Source organism: Tamandua tetradactyla, chromosome 11, assembly GCF_023851605.1.
Source record: "Tamandua tetradactyla isolate mTamTet1 chromosome 11, mTamTet1.pri, whole genome shotgun sequence".
Lineage (NCBI taxonomy): Eukaryota > Metazoa > Chordata > Mammalia > Pilosa > Myrmecophagidae > Tamandua > Tamandua tetradactyla.
In genome coordinates, this window is record NC_135337.1 from 20,278,066 (window position 1) to 20,299,187 (window position 21,122).

The following is a 21,122-nucleotide window of genomic DNA, read 5'->3' on the forward strand; positions in this document are numbered from 1 at the left end:
TTGTCAAACTATGAATAAAATTGAAAACTCACAACCTATAGAAAATTCACTCTATTGATATAATTACACTCCTAATAGATAAATCCTTCCTATACTTTAAATACCCTATGCAGCTAAATTAGGGCATAAACCACCTATATCATGCAATCACACTTCGATACCGCCACCTTACACTGGCATTCAAATCAACACATACCAGAAAAAACATTTCAACTCAACCCTTATTTGGAACAATTCAGGCATTAACAAAACCCTCCCTATGCACATGATTAGTAAGAATTACAGTGGAAATAGCCTATGTTTTAACAGCTCTTAGAAATAAACCGAACTATTTGGTCTAGAAACCTAGTCAGGACAAATATATAACTTAATCAAATCAAAACCCAAGGAAAAAACTCCAAAATCTTTTCACTTCCCTTTCTTGCAATCTCCTATATCAAACAAAGCTTACCTTTAACATCTTAACTCTCACTGCTCTCCTCTATGTGTAAATGTAGTTTATGATGCAACTCAAGCATTCAATGTTTCTACCCACCCACATCTATATTTTATCCCCTCTAGACCTTCAACAGCCCTAACGTTTGCAGGTACTGGTTTTTATCTTCTATGTGGTAACACTATATATTTAGTACTTCCTTGGGTATGGAGAGGAACCTGGACTAGAGTATCCATCATCCCTAATACCACTATCGTAAAACCCAAAGAAATGGCCTCTTCTGGATGAATACCTAATCTAGGATTCTTTCTCAAAACTTCACTTCAACCTCAAAAACGGGAAAAAAGGCAGTTCTTAGAAGATTCAGAATTTGGATTTCATGCTCATGATTATTCTATTATAGAAAAATTTGGCATAGGACACACCATACACCACAGCCTATTTTGGTTTTTAGGAATTCTACTATTAGAACAGTCAATTTTAAACATTTCTCTTTCATTCCAAATATCCGGAAATGCAACTGTATGAGCCATTACTCATCAACAACAAGAAATAAATAGCTTAGCTTCAGTTGTTATATGAAACAGGAGACATTAGATGTTCTGACTGCCATTGCAGGAGGCACCTGTGCAATCATAAATGAAGCCTGTTGTTTTTATGTTAATGAAACTAGGCAAATAGAAGAAAACCTTAAAAATTTAAAAGAAAACACAAAAATTATTCAAAAAGTCTGAGATAATAATTATGGAAGCCAATCATTGGTCTCTTCATTCTTCTCCTACTCCACTTCACCTCTAAAATCAGTGCTTCTTTACCTAATAACACCATTACTAAAATTATTCTTAGTTCTTCTCTTCAGCCCTTGTCTCTTATAGCTCTTCTCCCAGTTCAAACACCAAACTCTCTGGAAAATAACTCAAGAACATGTAAAGGATGTCTCTCAATATGAGAAAGATCAAGGACAACTTCTACTCCTATCCTACAACTCCTCTAGTCCTGACTAATGATTCCTGTCAACTCCCCATGCTCTTTGAGACAACTATGCCCCATTTCAGCCAGAAGCAGTATGGAAAAATGGACCATTGCCCCCATTCTCCCTATTACTGAAAAGACCAGAATGTTAGACCTGGAGAACAGGATCCCTTCCCCCCATGATGTGACCTAACTCTGGCAAATATTTCAAGCAGCTCTCCCACCCTAGCCTGCATCTTTCCACCCTCTAGCAGCTTCCCTCTTACAATAACCTTCCATTACTCAACCTCCACCCTCCAGCAGATGCATTCTTGTGGTACACTTCCCTTACTCAACACCCACCCTCCAGCAATTACAACCATGCACAGTTCAGGCAACACTTAAATTTGAACTTTACCGGTGAAGCACTGCCAACTTTTAACTTAACCCCCTAATTCTGAAAGCTAGCCAATAGAAACTTATCTAACCCTTGCCCCCACCCCCCCAACCTTAAACCATAAAAACCCTATCCCCTGCTACCTTGGGGTGGCTATTTCTCTCTCTCTTGAAACACTGCCCAGGCAGCTGTGTTTCTTCCTGAAATAAAGCTTTTGCCTGAATTCCTTTGTTCCCACCTCACTCCTGTTGAGTTTGCTGAGTTTGTCTTTCACAAGCTATTGTCTGTTAGATAAGTTAAGAATAAGGAAAAAGAAAATATTTTATGGCATATTCCTTCTCAAATGCTGTTCCTTTCTTCTTATAGATCTGAATTTCTAACTAACATTTCCCTTCTCTCCGATGAACTTCTTTTAATATTTTTTACATGTCAGGTCTACTGGCAACAAATTCCTTTCTTTTTGTTTCTCTGAATAAAGTTGCTATTTCTCCTTCAATTTTGAAGGATAATTGTGCTTGTTAAGAACTCTAAGATGTGTTTTTTTTTTTCTTTCTACAGTTCAAATATTTTATATATGCGTGTAGGGGTGGGTACATGTGAGTAGTAATTCTAGCTTTTCCATTGGTGCTTTTTCATAGTCTTTATCTCTCTGCTGAAATCATCCATAAGGTCTTCTATGTTGTCCGCCTTTTCCATTAAGTCTTTAACATCTTAGTCATGGTTTTTAGATTCTTGTCAGTTAATGTAACCAAGAGTTAAGAATTAGCAAGTAATTATGAATAGTGAATCATTGTATAGATACTTTTCTTACCTTCATGTATATTGTAAAATAGCCAAAAAGAAACACCTGAAATCACTGACCTTTAACCCAGCTGCCTTGACCTTTGATAACGACCATATAACTATAAAACCTTTATCTTGTGATTGTAAAACCTCATGACTGGCCCCACTTATACCCCTTATCCCGCTTTACAACTTTAGAGTCTTGTGATCACAGAAACAATCGTAATGTTTGTTAATTATCCTAAAGTCATCCCATCTTTTAATACTGTAAAACTAGTAGAGTTACTGCAGTTCAGGGTGACAGATTTTTAGGTCCATAGGCCATCTGATCTCCTACTTCCCACTTAGTAATAAACTCTTTCTGTCTTTGAAACCCTGTTGTCTCAGGAATTGGTGATGTGTGCGCATACAGCAGAGAACCTCCTGCTTTTGATTGGTACCAATAGTTGCAACATCTCTGTCTTTTCTGAGTCTGGTTCTTGTTTTGCCTCCTGAAAGTGTCTTTTATGTTTAGGTTTTGTTTTTGTTTGCTTTCTTTTGTTTTCTTTTTACCTTTAAAATGCCTGCTAATTTTGTTTTGAAAGCTGGACATCCTGTGTAAGACAGTATTTCTTACAGAAGTAGTTGGTTTTTCTTCTAGAAAATGGGTTTTCTTTTCTTTCTACTTTGTATTTAGGATTGAACTTGATTTGGGCTTTGTTGTTGTTATGGTTACCCTCTGTGAGACTCAGACTTCAAATTCCTCGAGGGATGTTTTATGTCTAGAGTGGATCCTGATTTGCCAGGGGATTTCTCTCATTGTTGTTTCCAACCTTGGTTTTAGGTCTTTCCTTTCTGCTCTGCCTCAGGGATAGCCTGTCTCCAAGCTCTGGCAACTACCTGCTGTTGCTCGAGGCTTATAGTCTGGTGGGGCGGTGATTCAATATTTTCTCATTGAGCCTCAGTCCTTCTTGTTTCTGAGGGATGGGGCTTTTGGGGAGTCCTGCCACACTTCAGTTGCTGGGCAACACCTATTCCTGTCCACCGCAAGGACAGACTGTTTTACTCTGGTCCCTTCCTCCAACTGCAATGGGTTCTCTCAAGTGTCCTCAAGGCAACAATGATTGTTGCCCTTGCTTCCAGAGATAATGGCTTTCGTTAGGGGATGTAGGGTTACCTTTACTCTCCCCCAATCCTGCCTTGAAGGATGCTTTCTCAGAATTCTCACCATAGATAAAAATCTGCAAGAATATATGAACTCTCCTTGTATGCAGACTCTGCGATTCCACGATATATCTGCAACTAACCTCCATCCTCTTGATTTGAAAACTGTCCCTGCTGAATTATTCTTACTGGTGTCCAAATATGCCCCTAGGAAACAAGTGCTTCCATCCTTTCCCTCCATGAAGTTGCCTGTCTCCTTTTAGATTCTGGCTTATTGGTTGCCCTGCAAAATCAGTTCCCTGAAATGCTTACAAAAATATTTGACCTTGCAGCGTTTTTTTTTCTTTTTTCTTTTTCCACTTTATTGTAAGAATGAAAGTGCCACCTTACCCAGCTTTTTGTATCGACAAGGAGAAATTGGCAGCAACTGGGCCATTTAAATCACTCAAATAGGCAGTGCTAGGAACATTCTGAGAAAGTTAAATGTTGATGAAATTTGAATCAATGTATGATGTAACATTCTACTATCAAAAAGGATTAAAACATGAAATGAGCTTTCTTTGTAAGTACTGAGTTTCCTGACATTGATATACTTCAATCAAAGTCTATCTAAGTCGGGATATTGTACAATCATCATTCTGATAGTAGCTTAATCAAAATTACCTGAAAAATAGTCCTTTCCAATACTAACTCTAGTAATTCCCTCAGAATTTCCCTAGACTTCAAATTATGCTGTTATTTAAGAATTATAAACAGATGTGTGTGTATAGACACTTAACAGGAATAAGATTATTTCCCGCAATACTATGATTTTCTTAAAGGTGATGTGTGTATGTGTGTATGTATGTGTATGTTGTGCTTTCCCCTTATATAGTGAATCATTCTATGGTAAACAAACATTTGTTTTATGTCAGAAAATCCAGAGAGATACAAAATGTGAAGTTACCTCCACTTATTGACTCAAATGAATTATATATTCATGCACGCACAAGCATATATTCTCTGTGTTTTGTGTATTTATTACTGCAAAAGAATACACTTTCTAAACAGGATTTAGTGGAACACGTTATATTTGTGTAAATTATCTTGAATTTAAGTCCTATACAAATTTGAATGAAGAACCAAGTAAAGTCTGTGAAAAATAATTCAAATTACTATACTTATATTTATTATATGTCAGGGACCATTCTAAGTATTTAATTTTCCAAACAACCTGTGAAGTAGGTACTGTGTTTTGTCTTGTTTTCTGTTACACAGATAAGGAAACTGAGGCACAGAGAATTATAATAGCATGCTCAACTTAATACAGCTATGGAGCTGTGGATCTGTCTTGACTATTAGTCTCTCTTGAGAATATGTGGCTTAATCACTTGTCCAAAGTATCGTCCTATAACAGACGATTACAGAATTTCACTTCATTATATAAAAATGTATTTATTAATTTCATATAAATTCTATCTTTTAGTTCATACTATTGAATTATTTCATTGCTTTAAATTCAAAATGTGTCTTTCAGTGCCTATTATTGCTCAATGTCTTTGAAATATTTACAATATTACATTCAAATTCATTATAATCTGAAGCAAGATAGCATGGTTCTCACTTTCCAGGTAAGAAGATTGAATCTTAGAGAGTTTAAGGAATTTTTCTAAGAAAATTCAGCTACTAAGTGGGAATTGTTGAAACTTGAAATTAATGTTTGTGAATCTGTGTTCAGTCTTTCCACTGCATGCCAAAATGATACAATATTTTTCCTTTTATTTTTATTTTTTTAAGATTGAGTTATGCCCCTTGAACTTCCTCAGGGGTAAACATATCTATTTTCATCAGATGTATATTCTAAGAGTAATCATCTCCCTTTTCTATGTTCTCCCTCCTCCCTGCCACGAAGCTGTAGTCCAGAAAATGTAACACACGTGCCAAACAAAATGAACAAACAACCTCTATATATCCTCACCCCTTCTCCAAGTACTCTTTTAGGCAATGCTGATACATTCTCCAAGTACAGATATCATATTGTGCATTTCATTTATCATTTAGAAATGAGCGCTACTCTCGACCTAAAGGTTAAGTCTTTGAGGAAGAAAATCAATAATCTGTCCTTTTTATTATTCTTGTTTTTATACTAGGTATTTGAATCCTGAACATCTTAGTTTCCACTTTCAACTTTAGGTTGCTATTCAATTTTCTTTTTTTTTATCATATGTCATTCAGAGCATATAAAAAGAATTATTAAACACTGATTTGAGCTAGTTTTAGCAAACTGCATTCTCCCATCTGTGTGCAGTCATGTGCAACTATGACTTTTGGGTTAGGATTCCCAAAGAACACTGTGTGATTGAATTCTTGCTTATCACATTGAAGTTTGAAAAATTTACTGCTATTAGATTGATTGTTTTTTAAAAAAAATACACACACATGTATTAAAGACTAAGATGGAACCAAAGACGTTAAAAAATTGCTCAAGTCAAAATTAATTCCCTCTACAGGTTATTTAGATTTCTTTTTTAGTCTGAATTGAATAGTTGCCTGGATATATGTAAAATTTGTTCTAATGGAATATAATTAATCTTGTGTCAATTTTCTTAAGAACCAAAAAGTTCCTATGTGATTTCATCTTGTTAAGAAAAAGAAAAAGGCATAACTAGATGTCCAAAAGTAAAGGAAAATATTATAATTTTGATCTTTGTAGATATGTAAGCAATGGATTCCTTGTTACCTTCTGGTACAGCATAATAAAGTGTTAAGAACATAAATTTATGTTCTGCTCAAGTTTGAGGCCCTGCTCTACCACTTAATATTGACTTGGATGATATTCTTTGGGTCATTTTTCCTTTGTCTATAGAATGAGGCTAATAAAATATGTACTGTTTATGGTTATTTTGTTTTTTTGTGTGCGTGGTCCAGGAATCCAACTGGGGTCTCCTGCATGGAAGCTGAGCATCCTGCCACTGAGCCACCCGTGCACCCTGTCCTAGTTTGCTAGCTGCCAGAATGGCTTTTAAAAAGGGGAATTTAATAAGTTGCTAGTTTGCAGTTCTAAGGCTGAGAAAATGTCCCAATTAAAACAAGTCTATAGATGTGTTCAATCTGAGGCATCCATCCAGGGAAAGATACCTTAGTTCAAGAAGGCCGATGAAGTACAGAGTTTCTCTCTCAAGTGAGAAGGCACGTGGCGAACATAGTCAGGACTTCTCTCTCAGCTGGAAGGGCGCACGGCGAACACGGCATCATCTGCTAGCTTTCTCTCCTGGCTTCCGGTTTCATGAAGCTCCCTGGGAGGCGTTTTCCTTCTTCATCTCCAAAGATCACTGGCTGGTGGACTCTCTGCTTCCTGGTGCTGCAACATTCTCTGCTCCCTCTGAATCTCCTATTCTCCAAAATGTTTCCTCTTTTATAGGACTCCAGTAAACCAATCAAGACCCACCCAAATGAGTGGAGACGTGTTGTCACCTGATCCAGCTTAACAACCACTCTCGACTAAATCACATCATCCAGGGAGATGATCTGATTACAGTTTCAAACATACAGTATTGAATAGGGATTATTCTACCTTTATGAAATGGGATTTTGACTAAAACATGCCTTTTCTAGGGGACATACATCCTTTTAAACCAGCACACACACCCCCTGTGCATGTTATTTATAAAGAGTAATGGAAATACATGCAAAGTTCTTAGAATACTTCTTGGCATGTAATTAGCACTATATAATTGTTTGCTTTTGTAATTTTCTTGTACTATGTGGATTGAAGTTACAAATTCTACCCTGTTTCTATAGTTAATAATTTTCTTAAAAACAAAGAAAACCAAGTGTAATTCTTTAAAATCTGGAACAGATCAAAGATATCCCCTACCACTGCTTCAATTCAACATTGTACACTAGATACTGTTCAATAGTGTAAGATAGGAAAAAGTAAAATATGTAAGGATTAGAAAGGAAAGACAAAACTGTGATTATTAACAAATAATACAGATTTAGAGTTAATATTCCATATTTCAAATCCATTTATATGTTCCAGCATTGTTTTGGTTTGTTAAAGCTGCTAGAATGCAATAACCAGAAACAGAATGGCTTTTAAAAAGCGGATTTATTAAGTTGTAAGTTTACAGTTCTAAGGCCACGAAAATGTCACAGTTAAGGTACTAATAAGAGGTTACTTTCATTCAGGAAATGCTGGTGCCATCCAGAACAGCTTTGTCAGCTGGGAAGGCAGATGACTGGTGTCTGCTGGCTTTCTCTCTCCGTCTCTTGTTTGATGAGGCTCCTCCTGGGGTTTCTTCCTTCTTCATCTCCAAAGGTCTCTGGCTGTGTGGACTCTGCTGGTTCTGGTGGCTCTAAAGCTTCTCCCAAAGTGGTTCCTTCTTAAAGGACTCCAGTAAGCAACCCCACCTTGAATGGGTGGAGACACATCTCCAAAGAAACCACCCAATCAAAAGGTCCTGCTCCCAACTGGATGGGTCACATCTCCATGGAAACAACTTATTCAAAGATCCCACCCAGCAATACTGAATCAGGGTTAAAGAATATGGCTTTTCTGGGGCACACAACAGTTTCAAACCAGCACAAGCATAAACAGAAATTTAAATATATATTTTAAAATGTCAAAATTAGTGAATAAAATTAACATATCCAGGAGTAAATCCAGCATATTTTTGAGACCTACATGTAAACAATTAGAAAGTATTCTTGAAAGACATTTATGAAAAACCTAATATTCATGGATATGAAGATAAATTATTGAAATAATGTTAATCCTTAAATTTTGTATCGGGTAAAATCATCTACAATAAATACAAAAGGTTTTATGAAAGTCTTGTCAAGTTGATTTAATATTTATATGTTGTAGAAAGACTCAAAATAGCCAATATATTCTTGAAAGAGAAAGATTAGATGGTGCTTGTGGTAGGCTGAATTATGTACTGCAGTAAAAGTGTGTTCTTATTAACCCATTCCTGTGTGTGTATCCATTGAAAACGGGACTATTTGAAGATCTTATTTTCAGTTAAAATGTTGCCTAATGGAGTAAAGTTGGGCCTCAATTCTATGCTGGATGTTTTAATGATAAAAAGACACATGAAGCACCAGGAAGCTGGAAGTCAATGGAATAGGAAGAGAAAGGAGAGGACAGGTGATGTGAAAACCAATGAGCCCAAAGGATTGCTGACTGGCCAGAACACTACCAATTCCAAGAGAAAACATCACACTAGTACACACAAATAAAAACATTATGTTAATTGGACTTGATGAGCTAAAAGTGCAATCTTTAGATGCCTATATGTAAGAGTGGATTGTGGTCAGTGTTTTAGGTGCTTAATGGTTTAGGGCATGAAGTTAGAAAAAAAGTGGCCATATTTGCATTCCCTGTTATTAAGAAAGTTTCCAGTGAAATTCTTTAGGTTTTGGAAGGAACACATACCAAAAAAGAGATAGTGTTCTAACCTACTTGTCATGTGACTAAGGAGTCTGAAAGCTTCAAGTGGGGCACAGAGGAAAAGAGAATTCTGTAGCAGGTTTTAATTGCAATGGAAGATGCCTTCCTTCTTGTGCTGTATGCCCCAGAAAACCTACTGTGCTTGTATATGGATCTTGTGAGGAGTCTTTGTAAAGCCCCAATAAGAGAGATCCAAGAAGACTACTAAAGTTCTAAAATAAAGTAATGCCATCTGTGGCAGAAAACTATATCTTTTTCAAAAAGAGCTCCTGGAATGCTACTGAACACTAGTAGATTAAATTCTTGATCGTTGGACCTGAACTGCTCATTTTTAGTTGGGTATTATCAGATCTACCCCAACATAAAGCCACAAGTCACAAAAGAAATCCATTGTATAATGAAAATGGTACAATAAGGATAGGGATTGAGTTTATCCAAAAGGTATGCATGAATTACAGGATTAGGTTGCCCACATTTCAATGAAGTTTGCGTTAGCATATGTATTAACATACTTATGGCTTATGGGGGCTTTTTTATAACCAAATGATATAAGAGGAAAAGATCTTGCCTTCATCACAGATGAGTCAGTGTAATATGTTGACATTAGCTAAAGATAGACTGATACCAAACCTCAGTCAGGAGTAACTGCAAAGGACAGTGGAAGGCAAGTTCTTCTAACAGAGTGTGAGCGATATGCTTGTTATTAAGTTCATATGAATAGAGAAGTGGTCTTGAATAAAACTAGTGTAGAATGATTGACTGGCTTATCAGGGGCCTAGAAGTTAGAAGAATGGAGCAAAAGCTATTTGGGAAAGTATCTGCATGAATTTATATACAATGAAGTGCATCCACCACAGATGAAGCACTCATTAACCAGGTATAATAGATGACTCATCCTCTTTCCATGGCCAAACTAGTGATAGCATGATGGACCTATGAAAGAGGAGGTCATTGTAGCTGAAATGGAGACTATGCAAGGGCCAAATATTTTCATCTATAGAGTGTCAAGCTAGACTGTCAAACTGCTGCTGCTACTTTGGCCTAATTTTCCAGCAACAGAGACTGATGCTGAAGAAGTATCATCATTCAAGAAGACCATCAGGCTAGTTTTAGAAAAATAGATTACATCAGAATCCTTCCAATGATTCTTACTTATTGGACTTGACAATTTGTATGGAAGTGATTTTATGTTCCATTGCTCCAGTGCCTTTGCCAGCACTCTTGTTCCAAGGTTTATACCGTATCCCATGTATTGATATAACACACAACATTGCCTCAATCCCTTATTTCATCAAAGGAGAGTCAACCAGAAACATATGGAGATGGGATTCTGAAGAATACAGAAGATTGGGCCTAATAAAATGGTCAGATTGCTTGGTGTTTAGCTAACTCTTATTAGTCTATGGGCCTAAGGCACTGACCCCTAGGATGAGAAACACTTTCTGAATCAATGCCGAACATATGGTCTGTTCCCCCCAGCATCTAGAATACACTGGGACAGAGCCAAATAGTGAATATATGATTTTTTTCCTCTCTCTCCATCATTCTTACTAATTTACTTGAATAATTTTTTGTTAAAAACTATAGAATTTGTTTGATTAAAATTCTTGGCCCAGTGAACCAGTAGGCAAATAAAATAAATCCAAACAAAAACAGTTATTTTACATGTAGCAGGTACTGGTAATTCTCCTTGATCAGCATGAAGAGCTAGTGTGATGGCCATAAAATGTGGCTGGCAGCATGTCTATAACTTGACTGATTCCTTGTAGTTCTTCCCTATCTAAATCTAGAATTAGTGACAAAGAAGGGAGATGATGAATATCAGTTAGGTCCTCATGACCAGTGGCTATGCATGGAATGTTGCATGTTTCAAAAAATCTTTGTACTTTTGAAAAAAGGTGGCCTGTCACCACCTGTGATGGGTTGGGTTTCATGGAGCACATGAGTTGAAAGAAATGGTGCAAGAAATGGACTACAAGACATTCTTGTGTACTGCTTCAGAGTTTCTTGCCTCACTTCTTATTCTAGTCACTGATGTGATAAATAATTTCAGGCAGGCTTCTACCAGTTTTGCTCATGTGATATCTGATGACGCTTTGCTAACTGTTGTTTCAAGTGTCTGACTTTCTGCCCTGTGGGTGGCCCATGGGGACTCTCTTGGAGCGCCTGCATGTTCAATTGGAAGGCGCAGAGTGGTTAACTGCTAAAGTGCAAGCCTTGACAAATGACTATGGAAGTCTAGGGATAAATGCATCCTCTTTTCTTTCCATGGATGTGATGTTTTTAGATGCACTTAACAAGGCTTCTCAGAAGCTCCTGCAGGATGAAAAAAAACAGTTAAGTTTAGATGGAAATCTCAGCAGCTCATTCCTCTATTGTCTCCATCTCCTCTGTTTCATTCCCTTTGTCCTTCATTACTATTCCTTGGGATCATATTCTCAAACAAACATCTAGTATATAAGCTTTGTTCTTAGATTCTGTTATTAGAAACAAGATAATCATCTACTATTATAACAATCTGCCAAGCCACCAGTTGAATGTGGAGGGAAAAGATGCCATCAGCTTATTTTTCTAGTTTTTTGAGCATAGCATTTATTTGGTCATGCACCAATTCATTCATTAATAAAATATCTATTTTTTAACCAACAAGCATTGCTTAAGCCACGGATATAGGATAACAGGGGCAATATGTGTTTACAGAAGTTTATTAGAAATATGATCCTGTACATTACATTGTAATTTAGGAATAGGAAATTGAGAGCTGTTTACATTTTCTAAACTATATTTTTATGTATACATTTTTAAGCTATGGAATCCACCTGCAGTTTGTAGTCTACTTAATAACTAATTTAAAAAATTATTAGTATATATTTGAGGTAGTTCTAAACAAATTGTGTGCAACTTAAAATAAGATGTTAATAGCATTACTTGTTTTTCTTCCTATTATACCTTGATGTATTTTACATCCAGGAAATACTTATATAAATGAATTATCACTAAAGATAATTGTTAAAGTTTTGCAGTTATCATTGTTTTATTATGTTAAAAATTGTTATCAGTATTAGGAGTGCAAATGCTTAACCCAAAAGTCTTTTGTATTTTCTAAATGTCTTGCTCTTTTTGAATCCACACACACACAAGGAAATGCCATTCTCCCAAATGTCAAAAATAAAACAAAAATTTCAAAGGAAAGAAAAAGACCTCTCAGTAGTCAAACCTGCTCTTGCAACAGGCATCCTATGAACTAATACATTTTTCTGTAAGAGTTAGTCATATGTCACATAATGAGCTTGTTTGTTTTCGAGATTTTTTTTACCCAACACTTCAGAAAAAGTAAATTATAAACAGGTTGAAGTCAGACCTTGTTAGAGGCAAGCACAGTGGAAGGAAAGAAGAGATGGAGACAGCAAAAACATCAAGCGTTCATAACAAGCAGTAAACATATGGCCATTAATATGTGTGTAGCTATATAAAAGGGCAAACAGTCATCTAAAACCCATCATTCTAGGAGGACAATATCTCATGGCACAGAAATGTAGTTTTAAAGAATCGTTAAATCTTACAGTTAAATTTCAAATCTTGAATACAGTTTAAAAATCACTTTGATAATATCCTTCAACATATACTTAGCGAAATGACTTCTTAATCATTTTGAAAAGAATAATAAATTTCAGTTTAACATTTTATTTATAATTTACACATGAGAAATAAATGTGCTTCCAATGCATAACTATATAATGTTAAGTTTGATAGGCTAATATATCAGAAAATGTAAAGAAAGCTCACTCACTATTGTGGGACAATATGACTTTTTATATTTTATCCATTTTTAAGTGCAAAAAATTTTAAATAGCTATTTAAATAATGTCTTTCTAAATTTTATCATGCATTTCAATTCTTATTAAAGAATGCTTAATGTAGCTTTAACTTTCATTTTTTTCTCTTGAAACATTTTTTTCATTGCCTTCTATGCTTCCACTGCCATCATTTGATTCACAGCATAATGACAGACTATAACATAATGTATAATTTTCCTTGTTCATTTCTCAGTGTTCCACCATCCTTACTATGTTCCATCCTCCAAGTCATATATCATATATAGAACATTATATATATTTTTTGTTAATGAAAATAAGCTCAAGTAATAAATACATACAAAGATGTAAACAGTTTTAGTCATTTTGTTCCAGTTATTTTGATCAATTTACAGAAAACACAAAACTGAAATCTACATACAGTCTCAGTATGAAAATTTTCGGGGGTTCTTGTTGGTGTGATAGGTTGCTCTTTCTTCTGTATTTATAACTTGTGCACTTTTTAATTGACTTCAAAGCACTAATAGTCATGAAAATGCTTAAGCAAAAAAGAAGTTATATTAAGTGGAATCTACACTGTACTGTCAAACTTGGGACCAGCTACTAAGATAAAGCTGTCAGTATTTACTAAGAATGGAATCCTTAACGTTGTATTAGCTTATGAAAAGGAACAAAGAACAATGTACGTAACATAAGCGTATTCAAAAAAGAAGATGAAAGTGATAAACTGGTATCTTGAAGTCACACTACAGTTTGATGATAGGACCTTTTTTAGTAATTTTTTTTTTTTAATCAATGCTTAAGGGAAAAAAGAAACTGGGTACTTCCTATTTAAAATACAAATCCTAATCAATTGCAAAATCTCTTCTCAAGCTTCAAGTTTAGGTCAGGGTCTAGTGAAAGAGAAACAAGCTAAACATTGTGAAAGCAAGAATTTCATCGGAACAGGGGAGATGAACTGTAACTTCACATCTTGTAAAAAGACGAAAAGCCTTCAAAGCTTCCGAGGCGACTAGGAGGTGGTATTCCGTGAGGTTTCAGCCAAGCACTCCCCAACCGGTCCTCCAGCATGAACGGTGCCTCGTTTCGGCCTCTCCATGGCACTCTTGCTCCCCGCGTAGGTGGGTCTGACCTCTTTTCCCAGCTCTTCCATGATGGCCAGCAGCTCCGCATATTTGCTGTGGGGTACCTGGCTGTTCCCCGTTCCCTGGTGTAGCCAACGGAGGGTGGCCGATAGTCACCCAGCAGCTGGCGGTTCTGGGAGGACGTTGCCGTGCGGGTAGAAGGAGAGTGGGCACTTCCAGCCGCATTGAGGGAGGTGGCGGGCCTGTGCGCGTTCCAGTTCGGTTTGTGAGACATTCCCGCGGGCCGCCGGGCGGCGGGGCGGCGGGGCGGCGGGCGGTGGCGAGGAGGCGCGGCTCCCGCGTCCCTGCGCTGGTCCGTGCGCCCGCTGGGGTCTGACCGCACCCTGACCCCGGCTGCAGTGTATCACCCACACATGGGGCGGGCCCAGGGGCGGCCGCAAACTTTGTGCGGTAGCATATTATAATTTGAACTTTACCCAATGATATTTTGTACTGCTTAGAGTATTTTATGAATATTAATTTTGATTCTCTAACAAACATCATTTAAGGAGTTCCTGTATCTTTCATTATTTAATACATTATTCATTTTAAAATCCTAGAATCATATTAAACACATAAAACATTCTAAATAAATAAGGGTTTTTATGATTAAATTCAAATATAGTCCTGTGAAAAATGGCAATCCTTTGATTGAATGAAACTGAACTTTAAAGAAGAAAATTATAGGTTAACTGATCTACTTGAAATAGGTCAGGGATACAGAGGCACACTGTCTTTCTCTGTTTCCTATCAGTTGGCTTCTGATGTTAGTTTTAAAATGTCTTTTCTACAATATTTAGTCTTATCAAATTCTTATATTGACCAATGAGCTATTTTCAGAACATGAGAATGGCAAAAATGTAAAAATATTTTCCTGTTATTAGTATTTATAACGATTTACCACTTATATTATGTATATGCCCCATGTTTCAACTATATTTTTGGAAGTTTGAGGAATGAGAAATAAAATAATCATCCATTAAGCAAATATATATTAAAAGCCTTCTGTGTGCTTCATAGCCACTGGAAATAAAACAGTAAAGGGAACCAAAGTACAGAGTCCTTTTTCTCAAAGATCTTGCATTTCAGTGGGGGAAACAAATACAGAACACACATACACATGCACACCCACACACTCACACAATGCCATCCTGTTGTCAGGACTATGAATAAAAAGTAAAGCAAGGATTGGAAAAATTTGGGACCATGCTATATTTGAAAGGATGGTCAACTGCAGCTTCTCTGTGAAGGTGAATTTGCAGAGACCTGAAAGTGGTGAAGTGAAATGTAGCCTGCTTTTTTCAGAAGCTGGTTTATATTTCTTTGATGCTGATCAGCATTGTCTGCTCTAGATCTTGTCTAGACAATTTTATCATGAACACAGTTGGATGCTGTGAAAGTTCTCCTCAGTACCAGTCTGCTCTCCAAACTCCAGGAAAATACTCAGATCTCATGAGTATCCACTTATCTTGTAAAAACAATGACCAACTTATTTGTGTCTGATTTGTTCTTATAGAGAGATGACTGTAAACTACGTGATTGAAATTTAACGTAATTAATTCCTCTTTACTGGTTCATAGAATACAAAATTGTAAAATAAAATAATAACCATGTGTGATGAGTATGTGCCAAAACTTTTCTTATTGTTATTCAAGTAAGAACATTTTAAGCTCATTCTCTCAAGGGTGCCATGATGATTTATTGTGATCATGGGATGCAGATTTTAGAAGGCTTAGCATTACCTGAAATCATGCCTAAACATAATAACTGTGGCTTATATTTATACATAATCATTCTTGAGGCAACCCAAAGTCTTTCAGAGATCTTTCTCATTAATCCATACAACTACAATGAAATTTTGATGGACTGCTACCTTTGTCTCTTCTCTCAGAGACTGAGAATAAGAAGGCACAGATGCATCCCTGTGAGATGCATTTTCCCAAGTCAGTCTCCCTCCTAATAGCAGAGCTAAAAATAGAATTGAACCCACTGTTTTTTTTTTTTTTTCTCACAAGGACCTAGCTTCAAAACCTTGCTTCACTGGAAGAAGAGTGTGTTTTTTTTGTCACTACCAGAGGCAGAAAGGTAAAAATAAAAAATGCATATGTCAAAATCTTGCCACCTTTAGAAAGGTTAGCTTTCTTGTGGTCTAAAAAATAGGTATTTTTTCTTTTATTTTTTTTTTGGTGGCGGATATAAGAACTATAATGAAGTTTTAGGAATTCCTAAAACTTTATTCTTTCTTTTTTTATTTCTGATATACCAACGTTAATTATTTCAGTATTGTTTACCTAGTATTAAATTGGACATTGTTAAAGAAAAATTTGCTAATCCAGCCTGTAAAACAGTCATTAATTTAATTTTAAAAACATTATGAGATTTACTTAGCAGCTGTGGGAAATGCATCAAGAGTGATAGTGATATTTTATAATACATTCTGATCCTTGTTCTACTTACCAGGAGTTTCTGGCATAATTGGGGCAATAGACACATCTATATATCACATTATTAATACCATGTTAATGGTATATACAAAATAATTGTGCTGCTTCAGAAGAATGAAAATCATGCACTAATTGAGTACAGCAAAAGTTTTATGAAAAGTTTATTGAACCTTGGATTTTGATAGGCAGGTATGAGAAAAAATGGGAAAACTACAGGAGAAAAAGCATAGTATTGTCATTACCCTGAAGAAGCAGAATGGATCCTAACAGTACTGTGAGTAGTATTTCTAGACAATGACACCCACTCCTGCGGGGCTTTCTACTCTTGCTTAGGCCCACTAAATGGTTCTGATGCCTGCTGAAAGATACTCATTTGAACTGCTACTTGTTGGTTACCATGTTCACGAGCCATGCTAATCCCTGCTGGAGTGCTTGCACCATTGAGCCGTGCTCCCTTATGCTTCTTTGTGCTGCATTTGCTGAGTCTTACTGAGCCTTTGTTATAGATTTAACTGACCCCAGAGTTGGACATTTTGGTAATTGGTGTTTAGAGTACGTGACTGTGGCCTTTCTTAGAGTGACCTTAGGTTGTAGCTCAACCGTACCTATCTATATGGTTCAGATTGAATTGTATGTTTCGATGCCACTATAAACTTTGACTGACACTAGGCTCAGGAGTGTAACCATTAGTGCGTGTCTAAACCAGGCATTGGCCTCTATTCCATAGAACAATCAAGAGAAAGACTGATATGCTATGAAATGTATTGGCCCATTAAGTGGCCGCTCATCTGGAGGAAAAGTAGTCACCATATGGCATGTGGAGGTCTACACTCCTAGAATTTGTTTCCTGGGACCCTACAAAATGTCATTGTTGCTTCTGGTACCTATGCCTCTGTTGACAAAACTCAACGCATGGCATTCAAAATTTTAGAATTATATATGTTCTAAATTTTAGATCATAAGGGTGCATATGTAGATGGAGTAGAAACCAGAATAGTAATAATGACAGTAACAGAAGTAGAAGTTACCATCAATGATGACCGTGTGCCAAGCACCAGAAAACAAGTATAAGACCAGGGGAGGTCCTTCAACACCAGCATGAGAATTTAAGATATTTCCAGGAAACGTTGAGCTATTGACATTTTCTGAGCAGAGCTTTCTTTTAGAAACATTAATCTGCTTATGTTGTTACACTATGCTAACCTTCCTAGTCAATCAATATATATTTTTAAAATTCTATTATTTGTTATATAATATGACAATAAGCTGTAGAGTCATTCTTTTAGGCCAACTGGCAAAGTTAAAAGCGTAGTCATTGGGATCATTTCCTGAGTTAAAATTCAGGCTCTGCTGTTTGCTATTGTGACCTTGAGAAAGTTACTTTATCTCTCTGCATTCAAGTGTTTAATCTCTAAAATAGTCATAGTAAGACCTATCATAGAGGATCATGGTGAGAATTAATTGAGTTAATATTTAAAGCATTTTTAACAATGCTGACACTGATGTAAAGCTTGTTATATTTTTATTATTTGTCATTCAGCAAATGTTTATTGAATGCATATCCCAGATATTGCTTTAAATTCAACAAATGTTGAATTATAATCAATCAACAAATGTTTATTGAATGCATATATATGTGTATATATATCTCTCAGGTAAAGTTCTAGCAATGTCACAGTGACTATACTCATGAAATAAACAAACAACAACAGACCAAAACTGTATGATGGTTAAGTTCATGTGACAATTTGCCTAGGTAATAGTGTCCAGTTGTTTGGTCAAACAAGAACTGGCCTGACTGATATTGTGAAGCTATCTCCTGGATTTAAATCATCAACATGTTGATTGCATCTGTAGCTAATTCTATCTGCAATCAACAAAGGAAATTGCTTTTAGCAAGGAGAGAAGTCTTATCCAATTAGTTGAAGGCCTTAAAGGAAGAACTGATGATTTCAGCAGTCAGAAAGAAGAATTTTCATCTCTATTTCAGCCATCCGGCATCTTTTTGGAAACTCATTAAAAAAAAAAAAACCTTCTTTCAAGTTCCCAGCTTGTGGCCTGGCATACAGAATTCTAACTTGCTCATCCCCACAGTCATGTGAGTCAATTCCTATAACAAATCTCATGACGTTTAAATAATATATGACCACCTGAGAAGCCTGACTGTCTTCATGGATTGATACAAAATATTTGGGGTGATTGAGGTTTGACAAAACAGAGGAGAATTTTGAAATAAAGCCTTATCATTGATTTTTTGCTGAAAGTTTGAGTTACTCAGCATCTAGACCTCTTTCTTGTTTATGAGGAGCGCCTCATGGGGGTGTCTTGGTTGGAGGCAAAGCCTCACCATACACCAAGACTGCTGGAGCTCATCTTCGGAAGCTGAAGCATTAGGCTGCTGTCTGGTTTCTACCAGTCAGGCTTTCTCTCCAGGAACTAATGAAACAGTAGCAATTGAAGATTATTCATTGGGTGGGCAGTTCAGTTAAGAATAGAGTGATGCTAGAAGTGGCAAGTGTTAATATCAGCAGGGCCAGTGGCAGCACTCTAAGCCTGAAACATAACGCTACCTGCTTTATTTATTGGTTCCAGCCCATTTTCCTGCTCTTCAACCTTCCAGGGATATCCGACCATAAGTTCTTTTTTTCTTTGTTTGCTATAGTCAGAGGCAGTTTACTGTTTCTAACCAAGCACCTGAACTTGTGTGAGCTATTGATGATAGCCAAATCACTGTCATTATAATGCAGCGTCTAAAGTGAAGTTAAAAGTAGATTTTAATTCATTCAACCAAAATACATGAGCAGTTTCTCTAAGCTAATCACTATGATTGAGCTAAAACAGATATCATTTCTGCCTTCTTTAATCAAATACCATATATTTAAATGTAAAACTGTAACTATAATCACTCTTTTGAAGGAGAAGTATATTATACTTGATTGCTTAAAGCAGGAGGATTTCCTGATCAAGGTTATCAAGGCAGGCTTTCCTGAAGTTTTGACAATTGATTTGAAATATAAATGGTTGATTGAATAAGCAAAGTGAAGCAAATAGTATTCTAGACTTCAGGGGACTACCTATTCAAATGTCCTAAAGTAGGAAAAAGAATGGGGCTATTTAAGAATGAATAAAAGATCCATATAGTTAGATTTTAGTGAATTATAAAATGAGTCTAGAAAAATAAGGGTTTAGAGTAATCAGGTGTCATTGGGTTTGATGCAGGGTTTTTTCTTATTTTAATTTTCCCCAGAAGTAATCATTTTCCTCTATTGTTAGGCTAAAGTCTAATCTAAATGCAGAGGGAAAGCCACTGAAATGGTTTATACTACTCGTGTGTCTGTGCTTGTGTGTGTGTGTGTATGTGTACACATGTGCATGTGCACCTTGCTGGTTGTAAGAAATATAATTCTGTCTTTGATGTAATGAATAAATCATATGGGTAGTAAAAGAGATTGAGAGAACATTTTAGATACAGTTCAGTCCAATATAAATTTCTTCAATGATGGAAATATTCTCTCTGTATATCCATGCTGTTTACCTGAAATGTGGTTAGTGTGACTGAAGTACTGATTTTTAAATTTTATTTAATTATGTTTAATTAAAATAACCACATGTAGCTAGTGGCATAGCATGAAAAGGCTATGACTAATTCAGGCAAGAGATAATGGCAGCTCAGATCATCCCTGTGGCACTGGGGTTGGAAAGAAATAGAAAGATGTGAGAGTAATTTGGGAGGTTAAATTTTAGAAGATTTGGTTATGGGCTAGATATAAGATTGAAAAAGAGGAAAGAATAAGGTGATTTGTTGGTTTCTAGCTTAGGTAATTGGGTTGATAGGATGCCTCTGAAAGAGGGAACATGGAAGATACCACTTTTGGGGTTGGGATCATTATTTCAGCAATGGGCTTGTTGAGATGAAAATCATGGAGATATTCCAGTAGGGTTATCAAGTAGAGTATTGGATTCATACTGGTGATCAGAAGAGAGCTGTAGGTGGAAGATATAATTTTCTGAAGCCTTATGAGTATAATTTAAAATATGAGTGTGGATGAAACAGACAAGGGAAAAAACTCAAGTGATAACTGAAAGGCTAAAATGCACACTTTAGGAAGCACCAACATCTATTTAATGATGACTAGAGAAGAATGACTGATCTCATGAGGAAGACTGGGAGAGAGTGAATCATTGATTTTCTCTCTTTTTTTTGTTCAAATTCGAGTTTAAAAAATGAATGGCCTGAATGTATCTGATACCATTCTGCCATTACTTAATAATTAATGAAAACAAACTAGTCTCTTTCATCTCAGATTTCAGTGGTGAAAGGGAAACTCAGCAAATTTACCAGGAACAAAGTGGGACAAAGGAGTTCAGCAAAGGCATTATTTCAGGAAGAAATAAAGAGCCTGCCGGCCCCGCCCAGCAGCATTTCAAGAGAGTGAGAAATGGCTGCTTCCAGGTGGCAGGAGATAAGGTTTTTAAGGCTTAGGGTTAGGGAGTTGGGGGGCAAGGGTTAGGCAGGTCTCTCATGGCTGGTTTTCAGAAGTAGGGAGCTAAGTTAGGAGTTGATAGCTTTCCATTTGTAAAGTTTAAAACTTAAA

The 21,122-nt window shown here is 36.4% G+C and overlaps 1 pseudogene; it reads right to left on the minus strand.

Moving 5' to 3' along the window:
- Nucleotides 1-13,325: 13,325 nt before the first annotated feature.
- LOC143649416 (cyclin-dependent kinase 2-associated protein 1 pseudogene) lies at nucleotides 13,326-14,318 on the minus strand (annotated as a pseudogene).
- Between the last annotated feature and the right edge of the window lie 6,804 nt (nucleotides 14,319-21,122).